This window comes from Melospiza melodia, chromosome 2, assembly GCF_035770615.1.
Source record: "Melospiza melodia melodia isolate bMelMel2 chromosome 2, bMelMel2.pri, whole genome shotgun sequence".
In the NCBI taxonomy this organism is placed as follows: Eukaryota; Metazoa; Chordata; class Aves; order Passeriformes; family Passerellidae; genus Melospiza; species Melospiza melodia.
The window spans coordinates 115,595,110-115,608,307 of NC_086195.1; positions in this window are offsets into that span (position 1 = coordinate 115,595,110).

Genomic DNA, 13,198 nt, shown 5'->3' on the forward strand with positions numbered 1-13,198 from the left:
AAGAGCAGGCTAGCAAGAATTAGTGTCACGAGGGCTGCAACAGCAGCTAAAGGAATTGCATACGGTTATTAGAAATGTTGACATTCTGCTCACACTTTAAACAGTTTATTGAATTGGAAAGGAGCTGCAAAATCCCAGTTTAGTTTTGAAGTGATTTCATTAAGGTGTGGGGTATTTTGTGTGATTTTTTTTTTCTCTCCACAATAGTTTTCTTAAATGGATGAAACCTGTTTTGAGGGGTTCAAGTGCCTCAGCCAGGATCAGGGACACTCCTCATTTCCACCTGTTGAAAACACAGTTCTAATACCTGAAAATTTAAAAAGTTCTCACTGTAAAAAAAGTGACAGCCTTAGTGTAATTTTCTTGAAATGCTTCTGCCCTCCTGCAAGTGCCACAATACATTTCATTGTAAATCTGTATGACTTTTCACTCTGACTTTCTCTGTCAACTCACATGGGAGTTCAGAGGCTTCTGACACTCTGAAGCGAACAGGAATACATCCAACATGAAATTGAGAGAACCACTGTTGTATGGCATCATGCTGTAACTCCTGAGCCTTTGAAAACAGCTCTGGAATGAAGTGCCAAAATTTCCTCAGTAATCCAGAGGGAAAGCCATGCATCTCTGAAGAGCAATCAAAAAAATCTTCTCTGAGCATGGATCCTGCCAAGAGGAAAAATCAAACAAGATCAGAGGGATGCAACATCTTCTCGTAGCTGAGTAAACTGAACCAGGATTATAAGTCCTATTGAACTAATCACAAGTTTCTGTTCCCTCCAATGTGCTGCAGTCAGAGGCCTGAGGTAGTTCTCTGGCTCTGTGAGTCCCCTGTGGAAACCACAGGGCTGAAAGTTCTTTGGGTGCCTTGCCTATTGAAGCGAAGAGCACACAAGTGCTTACTCAAATATCTGCTAATTCTCATGTATTTTTTGTGGGTGCTAGACAGTGAATAACTATTCTATATCTTTTGGTTTTGTATATTCCTCTTTTAGAGTCAATTATTCTCTGCTTACAGACACCCAAACATAACTAACCTAAAAACGGGCAAAACACACAAAAGACCATTCTCAAGATCCACAGTTTAATTTTTCGGCTTTTGTATGCTGGGTTTAACCCCAGCGGGGAAATTAAATTTCAAATAAGCTCCTCCACTTCACCCACACCTTTTGGCAAGGAAGAGACAATAAATGAGATATGAAAATTGAAATAGTTTCCTAAAAGCGCAGTAACAACAGCAATATTAATAGCAAGGGCATACAAAAGAGAATGTTTTTTCCCCACAAAAAGGTATTCACCACTGGGAAAAAAGAAAAGTCTTCCCAAGATAACACCTGTGCCTCAAGATATTCAGCAAACAAAGGCAATAGGGTGAGGAGAGCTCCTGCAGCTTAATGTTTCAACCATTAGCCCGAAACGATGGAAAACAGGAACAAACACACTCTGAAAGCTAGTTTGTCCAAACAGGGATTGTGCTGGTTGAGCTCAGTTCTCTGCAGCTGTTTGTCATGCCACCTCCAACACTCCAATTGCTGCGCATGTGTGGGGAACAACCTCTCTGCTGGGGTGTCTTTTTAGAAATAGCTATTCATTTAAAAACAACCAGAGGCTGATTTATGACTTTGACGCTGCTGCGGTATAACTCAGCTGGAAACCAAGCACCATGCAGCCCCTTAGTCACAGCCCTTCTCCCCATCATCCCCAGTGGAATGAGGAGGAGAAACTAAAGTTAAAACCTGTAGATTGACATATGAGCAGTTTAACAATTGAAACAAAGTAAAATTTAATAATAATAATAGTAAAGGGGTGAAAAATGCCAAATCAACAAGCAGAGCATGATACAATTGATGACCACCTGCTGGCCAATATCAGACCTCATCCTTGAACCCTAATCTGTTCCCCTTCCAGGTAGCTTCCCAGTTTGGATAATCGACACAGTGTTCCATGGTGTGGAAAATCCTTTTAACAAGTTTGGGTCATTTTTCTCCACTGTGGTGTTCCAGTAGTTTGGGTTTTTTTTGTTTGGTTGGTTGGTTGGGGTTTTCTTTTGCTTTGTTTTGGGGGTATTTTTGTGGGCTTTTTTGTTGTTGCTGTTGGTTTTGGATTTTTTTTCTTTTTGTTTTTATTTTTTGTACCTCCTGACTGGCAGAGCACAAGTACAAAAAAATGTTCTTGACATAGGATAAACACTACTTGGCACCAAAACATCAGCATGTTATCAATACTATTCTTATACTGAATCCAAAACAGAGCATTGTACCAGCTACTGAGAAGAAATTAACTCTGTTCCAGTCTAGGCCACAACAGATGCCTGTCAACAAAGCAGGAAGGAACATCTGGGCCACTTGTGGCAAAGATGTTTGATCCACCTCCTCCTCAACATACAGTAATAGAGTATGAGCTGTGTTGTATGATACATAAGGGACCTTAATTGCACTTTTAACAGGCAAGAGTTTATGACCCAAGCACAAAGCATTGTACTGCTTCCAGAACTGAACTTAGGTCTCCCTTTTAGCCTGTTTCTATAGACAAGAGCGTGAAAACCTGGTAGCTAGCATGTATGTCTTTGCATGATGAACACACATTCTAAGTTCCTCCAGAAAAAAAAGACACCCCCTTCTCATGGGCACCATGAAGGCAAAGTCATTTAATTAAGTCTAAAATTAACTTTTTAATCTTGGCACTTAGCCACTGAAACAGAGCCTCAAATATTAAGAAATAATATCTTCATCCCCTTAAAATCTCATTCCTGAAATTTCACTTCCAGAAATCTATTCCAAGATCATCAGATCACATCATGACTATTGGAGGATATGGAGGCTGTCTCACCTGGATATTTTCTCAAGTTACTACAAAAACAACACTTTTTGTAGAAATGCTCCTAATTAAATATTTTCAACTTGCATCTTTCACCTGGAGCTCTACTGATATACACTCAAAGATATGTTTAATGTCCCCCAAGGGAGAAAAGAGAAACCAAAAACAAAACAAAAGAAAAAGGAACACTGGAGGAAATAATTGGAATAGTACATTTACTATAATTCATCCTGTAATTATCCTAATTTTGGAATCAATTAGGATTTAAAGTCAGGACTTCCCTTCCTCTACCTAAAAATTTTGAAATTACTTTTATTTAATCCTATACTAGCTGACTGTTATCCAGGGTGAAGATTGTTATACTTTTAACAAGTAGTTTGATATAGTAGAACCTGTAGAAAATGTGGGTGTCTCAGAGAAAAATCAAATCTGCAAAGGTTCATTTGAACTGCATTTTAGCATGGCAGTGTTTTTATCAGGCTAATAGAGAAGTTGGCAGTCAATTATGTGATAAAATTACTTCTACATTGTAGCAGAATTCAATTCTTTTGCCAGCTGAGAAATCAGGAATGAGAAAAATACAAAACTTGAGTAAAAAAGCAAAATCACTACTGTTACTCTGCTTACAGTTCACTACAGATTTGATGTTAGAATAGCTGCAGAAAAAGATATCAAGCAGGTAATGAGCTTTCTGAGTACTAATCACATGAGACAATCTATAAAACATTAGTATGAAATAACACACTATTTATGATCAGATATTTACACTGTGCAGCTATAATCACTAGTGAGCAGAAAGCATGACTACTTGTCTCAGGTCATTGCGTACATAAAAAGGAAGTCATTCTATCAAGACCATTATGGAAATAGATTGCAACTTTTTTATTTTCCTTTGTGTTTCACAACTGGGAAATCCTCTCAAGAACTGTCTCAGATTCCTCAGAAATGTGTTTCTGATCTTTCTTTCTTCACTATAACCACCCCCAACCAATAGTTTTCTTGGTGAAGCCTAATTCTCTTTCTCAGATCACATCATCCTGTATGGATTTTGAAAGAAATCTGATCAATTATATTTGCATGATGGATAAGGAAATTACATGTCTGCCTATCTCAGAGTTCATCTACCTTATCCACACAAATATATCACTTGAAGACCAACTGGAATACCTAGTTTAGGTTACCTTAGCATTTGCTTTTTGCAAACCTGATTTTAACAACATCTGTCTTTTCAAAATTTTCTACTTGGTTCCCCTTGGTGTAGTCCATGGCTAGTGCCAGCTTTCTCTAGAAACCTGAGAAACAGCAATTAAACAGCAAGATTTGTTCCATAGGAGGCAGAGTAGGCAGATGCTGGTGAGCCAGGTAATAATTTGGATTCTTGGGCAGCTTGTACACAATCTGTCTTCCTTCCCTTTTTATATTCAGGTCTGTAGACAAATGAATTACTTTTCTGCTTGCGGTCAGAATAAATCCAGAAACAGCCTTTTACCAAAGGTTTTTCTAAATTAATTGTATATGTCCAGAAAGAAGTAAATTAATATCTCCCATAGGAAATCATTTTGAGAATTGAATATTTAAAGAAACAGATCCAGTACATCCTCAGCAACAGCCTAGACAGCCAAACAGGCATTCATCCAGTCCCTTTGAGCCACCTAAGAGTTAGATATCTTCCCCAAATCACCAAGATTCGCCCTATGGAGCATAAGGAGAAATAGGTACCTTCAGAGAGCAAAAGGACTCTATTTTTGTTGATGGTGGTAGTTTAAGCACCATATTGCAATTGGTATTGTAAGACTAACTGTTTTTCAGTTGGAGGCTACCTCTCCTTCTGCACAACTTTACTTCTAAATGAGAGAAATACTTCTTTCATTTTATTAATACATTTTAAGTCGAAAAAGTGAGCATTTACTTCTTAGAACAATTGTCCACATTCACCAAAAAGAATGCTTTCATTCAAACTTGTACTTCTGATGAAATCAATAAATTTAAAGCAAAGAAAGAAGCATTCATTTTGAACTTCAGTAGTTAGACATAAAAGTATATGTCTTTCATTTACTGTAAGAGCTCTAGATGCATCAAGGGAAAGAAAGGCTCTCTGGTTCTGTCATATAAAATAAATTTTTATCCTTTTCCTCTGAAAGCTGTATTTGAAAACACAAAAACTAGACCAGCACCATCAAAGTCTTTTCAAGGGTTCTTTATTCCATATTTTTCTCCTGAAAGAATGCATATTATAAAACCCTTGCCCCAGTTGCTTTAATTCAGAAATTGATTTCATATCATATCTGAATCATAAACCCTGAACAGGTATCAAGAGCTTAATTTGTATCAAGATACAGAATGCTGAGCCCAGTTGAGATAGCCAAAAATTTTATTAGAACTAAAAACACTTGAGAAGAATGGATCAGTGTGGTGGGAGTTGATTTTCTTTCATCTCTGTACTAAACATCAGTTGCTTTATTAAAGTAACTAAATGTCAAACAATATGTACGGAATCTGCATATAACATGCAGATTATAACTTTTGTGCTTTTTGTAGGGGTTTTTTTGAGGTTGCTTGGTGGGGTTTTTTTGGTTGGTTGGGTTTTTTTGTTTTGTTTTTCTCTCTCTTTTTTTTTTTTTTTTGTTGGTTGGTTGGTTTGGTTTCTGGGTTTTGTTTTGTTTGGGGTTTTTTTGTGTGACAGTGTTCAAGGCCAGGTTGGATGGAGCTCTGAGCAACCTAATCTAGAGAAAGAATGTCCGTTTCAACAGCAGAGGAGCTGGAACTAGATGATCTTTAAGACTCCTTCCAACTTTTACTTCCATTCACTTTTCTGTGAATATATGATCTGTCATGTTGCTTAAAATTATCATGTCACTGCCACTTTCTCACTTAAGCAACAAATAATCAAAACACAAGACACTTGAAGAAGGGTCATCCCATTTCTTAAAGTGTTTATTTAAATCTTTGGAGAAATTAATGTTGGAATATGTTTGTAATGTTGAATAATGTTTATTTTCAGCAGAAAAGAAAAAGAAAAAAATTTAAATGTTGATCTTTTAAACAGCTTCGACCAGCTTTTCAATCTTTTATGCTCCTTTTCCTCTTCTCATTTCCTTGTCTTACACCCTTTCCAATGCAGTCAAAGGACGCTGAGCTAAACAGAATTTATGGGACTAGATGCCTCATTACAATATTATCTTCTAGTCTTTCCCATCAGAAATTATGAAAGTTTGGCTTCTTTTTTCTATCTTTGCAAGAAATAGAGAAAAAATAAGAGAAGAGGGAAAAAGCCTTCCTAGTCTTGGTAAGGAAACTTCTGAAGGCAGAAAAAATTTTGCTTCCTTTTTCATTACACTGCTCAGCAGAGGAAAAGAAAATTGTGCCATTGTTTCAGCAAGAGTTGACAACTGTCTTGGAAACACCAGAGTACCTTCCATGGATATGAGTCAGAAAGCAATACAGACCTAGCTGTCTGTCTGTGTACCACACACATGTGCTGGAAAAAATAATCAACTTTAATTTCAGCAACATAGAAAAAACATTTTCTTTCTGAAAAAGAGACAGAAAGCTGTAATAAATGGGAGACAAAAAAGAAAAAAATTAACTCCCCAGATTTCTATAAGTGAAGCTATAGTACATGCATTAGATTAAAAATGAGTGCATAGCATAAAGAAAAACTATATATTGGTAAGAAAAAGGAGAGAGGAGAGGAGAGGAGAGGAGAGGAGAGGAGAGGAGAGGAGAGGAGAGGAGAGGAGAGGAGAGGAGAGGAGAGGAGAGGAGAGGAGAGGAGAGGAGAGGAGAGGAGAGGAGAGGAGAGGAGAGGAGAGGAGAGGAGAGGAGAGGAGAGGAGAGGAGAGGAGAGGAGAGGAGAGGAGAGGAGAGGAGAGGAGAGGAGAGGAGAGGAGAGGAGAGGAGAGGAGAGGAGAGGAGAGGAGAGGAGAGGAGAGGAGAGGAGAGGAGAGGAGAGGAGAGGAGAGGAGAGGAGAGGAGAGGAGAGGAGAGGAGAGGAGAGGAGAGGAGAGGAGAGGAGAGGAGAGGAGAGGAGTTCTAAAAAAGAAAATTAACAAGAAAAACCACACCTTTTTGAGGAGCTTCCATGTGCCTTTTATAGCTCTACCCTTAATATTTCAATACTGAAGTAATTACTGTAATTAGGGTATGAGTTTCCTACCAGTACTAACATCTCTGACCCAAACATACTGCGCTAGTTTTGATTGGGATAGAGTTAATGTTTTTCCTACAGTTGTGTGTCTTGGATTTAAGATGAGAATAATGTTGATAACACACTGATGTTTCAGTTGTTGCTGAGCACTGCTTATGCTAGGTCAAGGACTTTTCAGCTTCTCATGCCCTACGAGCAAGCAGGCTCGGGTTGCACAAGAAGCTGAAAGGGGAGAGAGACAGAACAACCGACCCCAGCTGACAAAAAGGATATCCAATGCCTTATGCACCAGCGTATAAACTAGGCAGAAAACTGGCCTTGGGAACACTGCTTGGGAACTGTCTGGGCATCAGTCTGATGGTGGTGAGCAGTTGCTTTCGTTTGCTTCAGTTGCCTCTCCTGTGTCTTACTTCTCTCTCTCTTTCTAACTTTCATTATTATTATCATTACTACTACTAAGTTTTAGTTACTAAGTTGTCCCCATCTCAATAACATTTAAGTTTTCTTACTTTTACCTTTTGATTCTCTCTCTTATCCTATCAGGTAAACAGGGAGTGAGCAGAGAGCTCTGTGGTGTTTGTCTGCCAGCTTCGATTAATCATTGCACATCCCTAACAAAAGTCTTAGTCCCCAAATCCTGGCCACCACAGCCAAAATCTATTCTAGAATGGTCAATTTACAAGCCAGGGCAGTTTTACTGTTTGAAAGCTGTTGAACAATAACTCGAGATTATTAGTTTGAATAGTTCTGAACATGTTTACCCCTGCAAAATGAGGTGTTATCTGTTGATCATTTCCTGTCCCTGACAAAGATGGGGCTGAATAACCAGAATTCAATATCCCTGCATTCAAATCCCACCTACCATTAGCTCAGCTTGTGAAAATAAGTTTTACAGCTCTTTCCAAGAGTGCTGAAGGGAGAAAGGGCAAAGTGCTAATCCTTCCTTCTCTCTCTGATAGGAGAGCTGTGTATTTGAAATACTGTAAACCTAGATACATTTAAAAAATTATGTATTTCTATTATTTAAGTAATTCAGAATTATAAAGTTTGCCTGAGCTTTGCAGATACGTATAAAAATATTGCCAGAGGCAGGAACCACTTCTGCAGTATCACCATATCACTGGTTCACTGCTTCGCTGCACATAAACCTTATTTCCAATTAGTCTGAGCTCCTGGAGAATCAATTGGAGACTGTATAAACATTCTAAACACATACTGTGCATGCCACTTCAAATTTACCACTAACACTTTACTATATTTCTGTCAATTATTCACAGGAAATAGGCCATATTGCACCAAAGTCATGGTTTAATAGTGTTTCATTTTTTTCTCCAACCACCAGGCTTAAGGAAAAATCTACAGATAAACTATTTGATGTACTTTCTATTTCTTATTGAACAATTACAGCACACACAAAAAAGGTAATATTAGCAATCTGATTATCAAGGAAATAAATTTTACACTTTATTGCATACTCAGGAGCAATGACATGCAAATAACATTCTTCAAGCTTCATTCACACAGACAGAAATGACAGGCCAAAAGTTTACCAAGGCTAACCAGTTGTTTTTATCCTGCTCTCATCCCAATACCACAGGCAACATCAGATCCCTAGAGGATCTAACGGCTTCCGTCCATGTAACCAATAAATCCAGTTTGGGTCCTTCTTACATGATCTTTAAAAATCAGTTTACACATTAAACTTTACCTCAGAAAAAATGGCCAGAGAGAAAATTCAAAGGGGCAAAATCAGTCTGCTGAAGCTTACAGTCTTACTTCTCCCTAAAGGCAGAAACAGCACCTGTATTTTCCCAAATATTTTAATCATATTCAGGTCTGGGAGGTGATGCCTAACAGCTCTTAAATCACAACTCAGTAGATTTTCATGTGCATTATTTTCTCAGTCAAAATGGAAGCTTGATCCCCACACCCTGATGGACTTGAAGCATGCCAAATACTTCATTCAAAAGGTAAGGAGGGAGGAATACCATGTTAGCAAGCGATACATAGTGAGGTATAAAACAACAACAAAAATCAGATCATTGTATAATGGCATTATAGATGCTATAAATTTATGATAAAAATATACAACTTTCAAGGATCACATGACATTTTCTCATTCTCTTGGCTGGGGAAGTGGGAATCAAAGGCATTAGAAATATCAAATCATTTAAACTGGAAAAGATATTTGAGATCATCTAGTCCAACCCTTAACCCAGCATGGCCAAGTTCACCACTAAACCACATCCATAAATACCATATCTACACACCTTTTAAATGCCTCTGAAGATGAGGATTCCTCCACTTCCCTGGGAATCCAGTGCTTGACAAACCTTTTGGGAAAGAAATTTTTCCTAAAATTCAATCTAAACCTTCCCTGTAGCAGCTTGAGACCATTTCCTCTCATTGTTCCTTAACTGGGACTAGACCAACACCCACCTGACTAAAACCTCTTTTCATGTATTTGCAGGGGGTCATAGGCTCCCTTAAACCTCCTTTTCTTCAGGCTGAACAACACAAGTTCCCTCAGCTGTTCCTTGTAGCATTTGTGCTCCAGACCCTTCACCAGCTCTGTTGGCCTTCTCTGGACACACCCCAACACCTTTTTTGTAATGAGTGGCCCAAAACTGAACATAGCACTCAAGGTGCAGCCTCACCTGTGCTGAGCACAAGGGGAAAATCACTGCCCTGCTCCTGCTGGCCACGCTATTGCTGATACAGACCAGAATGCAACTGGCCTTCTTGGACACCTGGGCACACACTGGCTCATGTTCAGCTGCTGTTGAACAGCACCCCCAAATCCTTTTCCACCAGGAAGTTTTCTAGTTACTTTTCTCCCAATTTGTAATGCTGCATGGGGTTGTTGTGACCCAAGGGCAAGACCTGACATTTTGCCATGTTGAACTTCATTCTAATGGCCTTGGCAAATCCCTGTGCAGAGACTTCCTGTTCTCCAGTGGATCAACACTCCTGTTCAGCTTGGTGTCACCTGCAAAATGCCTGAGTCCACTTGATCATCTTGTCTAGATCAGATAAAGACATTAAACAGGACTGATCTGAAAACAAAGCCCTGATTAAGACCACTGGTGACTGGCTGCCAGCTGGATGCAACTCCCTTCACCACCTCTCTCTGGTCTTGGCCATAGAGATAGTTTTTTACCCAGTGAACCATGCACCCATCCAAGCTGTGAGCCACCATTTTCTCCAGAAGAATGTTGTGGGAGACAGTGTCAAAGGCTGGACTAAACTTCAGCTCGGCAACAGCCACAGCCTTTCCTTCACCCACTGAGTGATCTTTTCAAAGGAGATCAGATTGGTCAAGCAGGGTCTGTTGGGCCTGATCCTCTTGTTGTCCTGCACATGCCCATAATGGCACCCGAGCTTATTTGGTCCATGGCCTTTCCCAGTCCTGAGGCCAGGCTGACAGGCCTCTGGATCCTCCTTTCAGCCCTTGTAGATGAGTGTCACAGTGGCCAGCCTCCAGTCAACTAGGACCTCCCTAATGAGCCAGGACTGCTGGTAAATCATGGAAAGTGCTTCAATGAGGCTTCCCACCAGCTCCTTCCATTCCTTTGCATGGATCTCATCTGACCTGTAGAATTGTGTGTCTGTGATGTCGTGGTGTGTTAGTGGTGTAGAAGTCAATGATCACTTTCTTCACAGGGAGGCTTTATTCTTCTCCCTGTCCCTGAATTCCATCCAGCTCAGTAGACTAGATACCCTGAGAGAAATTGTTCTTACTGTTACAGACTGAGGTAAGGAAGGCATCAAGTACTTCAGCCTTTTCCTCATTATTTGTTGCTATGTTCCTCCACAGCCAATAAAGGATGGAGATTCTACTTAGGCTTTCTTTGTTGCCAATGCATTTTTAGAAAGATCTTTTATAGGAGACGACAATATAAGTTTTAGTTGGCTTTAGCACTTCTAATTTTCTCTCTGCATAACCTTATGAAAACTTTGTAGCCCTCCTGAGTTTCCTGCCTCTCTCTCCAAAGGTTATAAACTCTCCCTTCTTTTTATCTTGAGCTCAAGAGAAAGCTATCTCTCTGTTCAGCCAGGTTGATCTTACTCCCCTCTGACTTGTCTTTTGGCAAAGTGGTGGCCTGCTCCTGTGCCCTTAAGATCTCCATCTTGAAGAATGTCCAACCTTCTGGGACTCCTTTGCCCTTCAGAACTGCACCCCAAGGGACTCTCAAACAGTCCCAAAATAGATCAAAGTGCCCTCTGGAAGCTGAAGTTCTGCTTACCCACCTCCTTAGCTCTCTCAGAGTTGAAAACTGCCATTTTGTGCCCATGGCATCCTTCAACCATCACATGACCCACGGTTTTTCTCTGCCCACAAACAACAGGTCCAGTGGTTTGCCTTCCTAGCTGGCTCCCTCTCACCAGGTGTGTCAGGAAGTTCTCTTCTGCACACTCCAGGAATTTGCTATACTGCTTCTATTTTAATCACTGGTTAAAAAAAAAAATAGTTGTGGAAGACTTATCTATGTGATATAGGGATGTTGACTCTCTCTATATGAATGGCTTAAATCTTAAAAAGGATTTTTCAATCCATTCTATTGACTTTTACAAGTATAATTTTAGAAATAATTTTAGAAAGATCACTTGCTAGTCATCTTTATCATTTCGTTTACATTCATCATATCTCACTTTGGTATGATTTTGAATAGCTTCCCTTTCTTCTATTTCTAAATAAAATGTGTTAAGAAGTGCCATTCCAACTCCACAGCTCAATTATTGTGCAGAAAGAGATGAATTTCACACAATATCAGAATTTGGCAATATTTTGATTCCGCTTTTAACTACAGAAGAATAAAATACCCTGGGGAATGCAGAGATGAAGAATAAGAGATTAACATTCTGTTGTTCAGTCTTCATTAGAAAATACTGTGCATCTGGTAGTGTGGTACACTTCCATTCAAACCACTGGAAGCAGAACTGGAAGCAGAAGCCCTCACAACAGCAATTGCTCATCATCCTTGGGGATTTTTCATTATGTTTTTCTATTTTCCCACATCTACATACATTTTCCAGAGGCACAAAATCCAGGTTTTGAAGTTATGCGAGTCTAACCTAATCTCCATCCTTCCTTCTCCAAACAAACAAGAGAAATAATTGCATATATTTAAATTATTAAATTACCTCTCAAAAACCTGTTGTCAGTATTCTTCAATGCTAAATTGATTTTTGAGTATCAAAAGATAAAAGAACAAAAAAAAAGAAAGAATGAAAAAAGAAAATGAAAGTTTAGTAGAGAGAGATCATGGTTTGAGTTTAAGACTCAACTCATAAAACACTGAAGATGTCCATGGAGTGGAACCCTTAATTCATTTGTAGTTAGACAGCTAAGACATTACCCTGCAAGGCATGAGCAGGTCTTACTTTTACTGAGGGCACGGTAGTTGAAGATTATTATCTACATTACAGTAAACAGGCTCAGGGACAAAAGCACCATAGCAATTTTTTTTATTTTCACCAATCTAAACCACTCAAGATCCTTCTCCCTGACGTTAAGAAGTGCTCTCATCTTGCTGCCTACTCTCCTTTTTAGCCCTTTTCTATCTTTGATGCTTGCAAGCAAAACTTTTTTTTTCTTTACACAGATAGATAATATATCATGCTCTTCATCAGGAGATGTGATTGGGACCTCCTTCTTGGCATGTGGGAGTTGTTGTATTATATTCCCTTCGTCTTGGGCAATCACTTCTTCAGTAGATACCCTGTCTTAGAGCTCCTGAGCTAAACACTGATATCTCAGGAGCTCAGTAAAGCCATGCATGGATTCCCATCTAATTTCAGAAGATTGATGCCCCAAATCAGTGGGCCCAGAATTTTACCTATTCTGAGTTGAAAAGGACCCATAATTTACTGACTTCCATACGAGAATTCTGGACAGTTTTCTTGGTAGTTTAGAGAATTTATTAGCCATTATTCAGAAGTCTCTGCCTCTCTCATTAACTGTACAAAATCACATCTACTTAATAGGGTGTATTTGCACTGATGATTAGGGAACTTCAATACTTAGATACTGGTTTTTCTAACTTAGGTGGTCTGAATATTACCTTGGATATTGAAAGTGGAAAAAGAAAGTAAAAGTATTTAAAATCCCTTTGAAGCCTGATGGAATGCCTTCCCTGCTAACACCTTAAGATGTTTTCCCATTAGATATGATAATTTCTGAAGAAAAGCTGTAAAAATATATATATACCCAAAACCATACTATAAAAAAATTAA